The following is a 7,793-nucleotide window of genomic DNA, read 5'->3' as shown; positions in this document are numbered from 1 at the left end:
CCAGATTTAGAGCCACGTAGAACTCTGCTCAGGCCTCACCTGAAGTACTATGCTCAGTTCTGGAGACCGTATCTCCGAAGGGACAGAAACAGGATGGAGGCGGTCCGGAGAAGGGCAACCAAAAAAAGGTGGATGGTCTTCATCAAATGACTTGAGGAGAGAATACTGAAGAGTTGCACTTCCTGCAGGGGTATATGTACTAGGACTGACGTCACATTGAAATTTGATGCATCTCCAACTGCTATCAGGAGTACACTATACCCTTTGGTCCTGAGTCCATCTGTCTACACTAAGCAAAACGAAATTATCAGGTAAGTAATTTCTCCAATATGCTTACACCCAGCACCATATGATGGTTGTCTAAATTTCTATAGCTGTAACAAAACACTGCCAGTCAGCCCTTGTCAAGGTCTCTGGTTTCTTATAACAGCCCTAAGTGGCAGTCTATGGAACATTTGCATATAGTTCACATTGCTTATATCCAGAAAACCATGCGTTTAAAAAATGTTTTATCTTTGTATCTGGATTTCAAATATTTTCTTTCCTGTCGGGTATTTTTTTTCTTTTCGTTCCTTTTTCTTTTCCCATAAACTACATTTTCACCTAGTCAACAGGTGCTTCTCCTGTTCAAGCTCCTCCGGCTGGATACCACTTTGTTCTGTTCGAGTCATTCTGGTGGGGGGAGGAGGGGAAGAGGAGAGTTGTAAGGGACCTGGTTTGAGCTAGGCTAGGCCAGAATAGGTAACTTTCAGGGTCAGAGGAACACATAAGGTTAATGGTTAACTGATACAGCAGCAAAGCTGACACGTTTAAAGGCTAACTTGTCTCACAGAATTGCGGGAGACTTGTAGACAATTAAAAATAGCTGCTTTTTGCTTGCGAGATGTCACTCAGCAAAGCAAGCAGATTGCTAGGTGACAAAAAGCATTCGGTATAGTACATGGCAGAAAGCTTTCGTGTTGCTTCCCTCCCTAGGGGGTTTCATAGCATAAGAGACTCAGTGGACTGACACAGGCAGGAGCAGACAGAAGGAATAAGAGACTGCAACCCTTGTATAATTCTGACTGCTGGACTGCTCTATTAGGCCTTACTAAGCCTGTGCCAGCACATGTCAAATAGGTGCTGTGCTTTTGCTGTAAGGAAAGCAGCTACAGGATGTGGGCCTAAGTCAGTGAGACGTGAAGGACATCTCATAGGACGTGCTTAGGCTTTGAGAACCAACTACAAATGAGAATACAGAGACTGATAAGAGATGGTCTGTCTTCCTACAAAGTATTGTGAGGAGATGAAAGTAGAATGGAAAGTTGGACTCGAAAAGGAGAACAGATGATGGGGTGTAGGTGGTCTAGGGAAAGGAAGCCAGGCCCGATTAATGTATTTAGAATTTATCAGTTCTTGGCAAAGGTAACTAGAAAAAATGTATATAAGCCTTGTAAGATTGTGACATAGGCAAGGAGGGATCTTATGCATTCCTCCTTCCCAGACACACATACTGTGGTTGGCAATCATTTATTTCCTATAAACATTTTTCTAAATTTCTAAAATATTGCTGAGCCTTGTGTCTGGTATATGGGGGCTAAAACCATGCACCCTGATCTCTTCTACAAAAAGAATTGCATTCCATTATTAATATCCCTGGTCTGTGCATGTGTTTAATATTGCATTATTTATGTAACTGAGCTCATATAAATATAAATTCTCCTGGCAACTGTCATTCTGAATTGGTATGATAGTAGTGTTTAGTGTACTGGATTCTGTCCAGCAGGAGTTAGTCCCAGGAAATAAGACAGAAACCGATCCACTGTAGCAAAGTAGCAACCAAAAGATGATGATCAGTAAAATAAGGATTCTTTATTATCACAATGTGTGGTAACGTAAAGCCTGACTTGGCTGAGTTTCACTCATGTGACTGAGCTGCTTCAGGGGCTACAACAAATCATACAGAATATATATTAAAATATATAAAAACAAATAAATACTTACACAATGTAAAATCATAAATGATAAATCAAACCTCAAATTTAAAACAATAATAGAAAATAATTTACAAAGACAAGATGAACATATGTACACACGCACACAACGGTGCACCCACAAATCAGTTGTATTTAAACGATATCACATGGATTTTTGTGATAAAATGGACAGCTGAGCATTCAGAAAATATACCTTCTGGTGTGCTGAGACACTGGTGCATTTGTGCTGTTCTGTACTGTAAAGTTAAACAAGATTCTTGTGGTGGACAAATACAGTAGACTTCCTGTTTGCTGAGATGTCAGTCGATTTACAGATTGTGCTGAGCTATTGTACCAAAGCTAATGTCTGTAGCTGCACTACTAGTTACTGTGAAGGAATTAACATATATATATAGCCCCTGAAGCAGCCCATGCTATGGGCGAAACTCGGCCTGAGTCGGGCATTGGTTTTTACATTTAATTAAAGTATTTCCTGACACCAATCTAATTTTGTTTTGGTTGCATTGTGGAGATGGGAAGGGGTGCAGACTGCTCTGTGTGGAGTCTGCTGGGAGCAAGAGGGTGAAAACAGCAGGCTTGAACAACAGTGGAAGAAGGTAAGAGGGGTTGGTGTCCAGCAGTAGCATGTCAACAGAGAATCAGATTTGGGCCTATACAGCAGCCTGCAAAAAGGAAACAGCTGGTTCTTTACCACAATTGTATGGCAAAGAACCCATTTGCTTGCTGTATGCATTTGTAAATCAAGCTACAGTATGTATATTGGCCAGTAGGTAACAGCAAAGCTTCAGCATTTGAACTGCTCAACCATTCCATCTACTATAAAGCTGCTTTGGATTGCTAAAAAGCCTGCACCCATTGCAAAGAAATTAGTTTTAATGGCAAATTTCCACATTCCAACTGGGTACAAACGATAGCAGCAGGAAAGGCTGTATATTAGCATGGCATAGCTTCTGCATATTACTGTACTGTTTGTCTACTGCCACTAATGTGTTTTTAAAACTGAATGAAAACCTTTGGTAAAATACAGCCAGTCCACACCAGCGCGTTATGCACTCCAACCAGCAGGTGGAGATGGAGAATGACGACAACTTGCTGACATCCTTCTCATATAGCTCACCACAGACAGCCAGTATTTCTCTATTTCCAGCAGGTCCTGGACCTGACCTCTGCCTGATTCTTGTGGACTTCGGCCTGCCAGGATTGACCTCCTGTAATGATAGCAATAGTTCCCTCCCTCAGTTAAGTGTCTGCTATCTCAGGCAGGAGTGACGTGAAGGCTGGTGCCCTATTCCTCCTGACAGAGAGAGATTTCTGTAGGGAGAGTGTGGTAGGGTAAGGGGGCCTTGGGCTTAGTCCTGTTAATTTGTCTCTTCCTCTCTGCCTGCTCCCTGCCCTGGTTTTTTCTCTGGTGTTTGGCTGCCTTACCTGGTTTTCAGTATGGCGAATTAAGTTTAATAAAAAAAAAAAACCATGTCAGCAAAGATTGCCACAGTGATCGCACATTGAAGAGGGGCAGGAATAGAAGGCTGCGTTGGTCCGCGTTGCGTGTAGAGGCCAAGGTGCTAGTTTTTGAGCCAACCGGAGTGCCGTGGCAGGGATACCACGTGGCAGGTGCCATTTTGAATTTGCAGTACTGCTGCTGAGGCTCGCACAGGGGAGAGATGACATCAGCAGAGCAGTGCAGGGAAAAGCGCGTCTGCTCTACCTGTCATATGCGGGTGATTAGTCCCAGGAGATCACTCAGCATAAGAACATAAGGCAAATACTGGGTCAGACCAAGGGTCCATCAAGCCCAGTATCCTGTTTCCAACAGTGGCCAAGCCAGGTCATAAGTACCTGGCAGGATCCCAAGGGGGTAGATAGATTCCAAGCTGCTTATCCCAAGAATAAGCGGTGGATTTCTGCAAATCTCCCTTAATTGTTAATGGACTTTTCCTCCAGGAACTTGTCCAAACCTTTCTTAAACGCAGCTACACTAATAGATCTCACCACATTCTCTGGCAACAAATTCCAGACCTTAATTATGCGTTGAGTAAAAAAATATTTTCTCTTATTAGTTTTAAATGTATTACCCAGTAACTTCATTGTGTGTCCCCTGGTCTGTATTTTTTGAAAGAGCAAACTACTGATTAATGTTTACTCATTCCATGCCACTCATTATTTTATAGGCCTCTATCATATCTCCCCTCAGCCATCTTTTCTCCAAGCTGAAGAGTCCTAACCTCTTTAGCCTTTTTTCCACTCGCTCTCCCTACTCTCCAGGCCACTTTGTCCTCTCAGGTCCAAAATCCTCCACCTGCCAGTATCTCTCCCCTCCACCTCTAGGCTCTACCCCCTCACTCTATTGCCAGTCCCAGAGTTTGACCCCGTTCTCTGTGTTGCCCCTCACACAGGCTCCCTCTGTCGCTCCCTCTCTCACACACATGCTCACTCTAATACACATACACACACCCTTATACAGGCTCCCTCACTCTCTTGCACACACACACACACACATCCCCTAATACAGGGTCCTCTCTCTTGTATACACACCCACACAAGCTCCCTTTCTCTCACACACATACATCCTCATACAGGCTACCTATGTCTCTGTCTCACGCACAGGCTCTGTCTCACACATACACAATCCCTTCACACAGGCTAGCACTCTCACATACACATGATCCCTTTTTCATACACACATGCTCCCAATCTCTCACCCATATACACACTCCTTCACAATCTCCTCATATAGGCTCCCTCTCTCTGAAACCCACACTCAAGCATCCACCCCAACTACCCTCTCTTACCTCCCATGCTCTCTCTCACACCCTCCTGCTCTCTCTCACCCTCCCCTCCCCCACACCCCCTCCCCTCATATAGGCTCCCTCTCTCTGAAATCCACACTCAAGCATGCCCCACCTCCCCCTGCTCTCTTACCTTCCATGCTCTCTCTCACCCTCTCCTCTCTCACACTCACATTCTCTCTCACCGGGTCCTTTATCTTCGACGCGAGCGGAGCACACTCAGTTCGCGGCACGTGGGGGCTTTCTATCTTCGCCACAAATGGCACGCTGGGGCCTTCATCTTTGCTGCAGAGCGCGTCCCGCAGCATATACGGGCCTTCATCTTTGCGCACTCCGCGGCATGCCGGGTTTTCCTCTGCTATTTTCTGCGCAGAATTTGGTAATTCTGGGCAGCGGGGGAATTCTGCGCAAATTCTGCGCTCCGCAGTAGCGCAGAATTCCCCCAGGACTACAGGGTGCACCCTTTACAAATTGGTGACATTGGGGTGGTTCTGTTCCCCAACCCTTCTTTTTTGAGTACGCAGGGATAAAGACAATTTTTGAAAGCTGTGTACTTCACTGCTTTTCCCCCCAACCTTTCTCTATTAGCGTTTCTTATCTTTTCTACTATCCATATGAGCATGTTGGTTGCCCTGACTAACAGGCCATACCCAGTGTTATTTTTGCATCGCTTGATTTAAAATAAGAAAACTGCAAGTTTATATTATGCTTTACTACTGTTCTTTTCCCATTTAATGTTCTGGTTGGATTTCCTGTCTACTTAAACAATACTAGTAAAAGGGTTAATTACTGTTTTATTCTGGTGTGATGATCTTGTGGTGTCACAAGTCAGAGGTTGTTTGGGAAGGGCACAGAATTGTGGTATTGGGGTTGACTGGGACCCTGTCTCATCCCCCACTCAAGCTACGAACCCTAAGATAAATCATATAATTTCTCATGTAGTACTCCCCACCCAAAGCAGAGTCTGAACAAAGGGGGGGCTACATATGATTTCAAAAAGGAGCTCTTACCTGTTTAAAAGCCACCACTGGTTACTCTTGTTGCTGTAAGGTGCTGAGAGGAGAACCTATGTGCTAGTCTGAATCTAAGCATCAGGCAGTGGTGACTTGCAGAGTGCATCTGATCAGGTCTGAAAGTGCACTGGTCGGGAAACACTGCGGCAAGGGATACGTTCATGCTCTCCCCTTGTTGTTTGGTAAAGAAAAGGATGGCTGTAAGAGACACTGGTTTGTCTTCTCCAGTCGGTGGCGGTGATTCCGGTGCAAGAAGGTGAATAGGGCCAGGGTTGTTACTTGATTTATTTCATGGTACCTAAGAAGGAAGGCATGTTCTGGTCCCTTCTGGATCTGAAGCATGTGAAAGTGTCTCTAAGGATGCTCCTTTTTCACATGTGAGAAAGGGAGAGTTTCAGAGGTGAAACTGCACATTCCAATTTGATGAGATCATCAGAAATTCCTCAGATTTACAGTTCTAGGAGGTCATTACCAGTTTCAGGCGCTTCCCTTTTGGGTTAGCGAAAGTGTCAAGGACTATTACCAAGGTGATGGTGGTAGTCTCCGCAGTGCTCTGCAGGGAAGGGGTCTTGATGAAGCCTTATCTAGACAACTGGCTGATTTGGGTGAAGTCCTCAAAAAACTCAAACCCCTACTATTCAACCATGATTACTGCACTGTGCTCCAGTCCCTCATACTTTCCAAACTGGTGGATGTGCAAGGTAGGACCAAAAGGACAGTGAGGTGGTTGGACATGAGTCTCTTGTTCAAGTGTGCCAAAAAGCATCTGGAGGTCCTTTTGGCAGCACACATTGTGGGAGTGAAGAATGTTTAGGTGGATTTCTTGAGCAGGCATGTTTTAGATTCAGGCAAATGGGAGTTATCTGACATGGCATACTCCATGATTTGTCTCAGTGGATCTGATGGCAACTGGAAAAAATGCCAAACATCTATGGTTTTATAGTCACAGAACCAGACTCCTGTGGCTCAGACGTGACCTCCTGGGGGTCTATTGTTTTTTTACCTCTTGGCCATTGGTAGGTCCATGTAAAGGAGTGTATGTTAGATTCTCCTTAAAAACCCAGGACCAGGAATTTAGCCAGGAAGGGAGTTCTGCTCTAAGGGTGGTCTCCTTAGAAGGGGGGATAAGAAGCTTGGCCATGGAGAACAGGGTCCCCCAGGGAAGAGATAGAAACATAGAATGATGGTGAAAAGGGCCAAATGGTCCATCCAGTCTGTCCAGCAAGCTTATGGTAGTATTTGCTGCACCATGTAGGTTACCCCCATGCTTATCAGTTTCCCCGACCATAAAAGTCAGGGCTCTAATTAGTTGCTATTTGAATCCATTTCCCTGTTATGCCTTGTCATTCAAGCAGAGAACAATGTTGAAGTTGCATCAAACTATCAGGCTTATTGGTAAAGGGTAGTAATCGCCACATCAGTAAGTTACCCCCTTGCATTCTTTTCTTCATTTCCATCCTCTAGCCTTTAGGGATCCACAATATTTATCCCATGCCCCTTTGAATTCTTTCACATTTTTCATCTTCACCACCTCCTCCGGAAGAGAATTCCGGGCATCCACCATCCTCTCCGTGAAGAAATATTTCCTGATGTTGGCTCTGAGTCGGCCTCCCTGGAGTTTCATTTCATGACCCCTAGTTTTTCTGATTTCTTTCCAATGGAAAAGGTTGTCGAATGTATATCACTAAAACTTTTCAGGTATCTGAAGGTCTGTATCATATCTCCCCTGCACCTCCTCTCTTCCAGGATATATATATTCTTTTCCTTCAACCTCTCCTCATAGGTCTTCTAATGCAGGCCCTACACCATTTTGGTCACTCTTCTCTGGACAGTCTCTATCCTTTCTTTGTTCCTCTTGAGATATGGATTCCATAATTGAACACAGTACTCCAAGTGAGGTCTCACCAAGGACCTATACAAGGGCATTATCATCTCCTTTTTCTTACTGGAAACCTTAGATGGAAACCTAGGAAAGGCCAATCCTGACTAGTAGTGAATTGTATTGCTGTATTTTGGAT

Source organism: Rhinatrema bivittatum, chromosome 4, assembly GCF_901001135.1.
Source record: "Rhinatrema bivittatum chromosome 4, aRhiBiv1.1, whole genome shotgun sequence".
In the NCBI taxonomy this organism is placed as follows: domain Eukaryota; kingdom Metazoa; phylum Chordata; class Amphibia; order Gymnophiona; family Rhinatrematidae; genus Rhinatrema; species Rhinatrema bivittatum.
Note: the sequence above shows the minus strand (reverse complement) of the source record.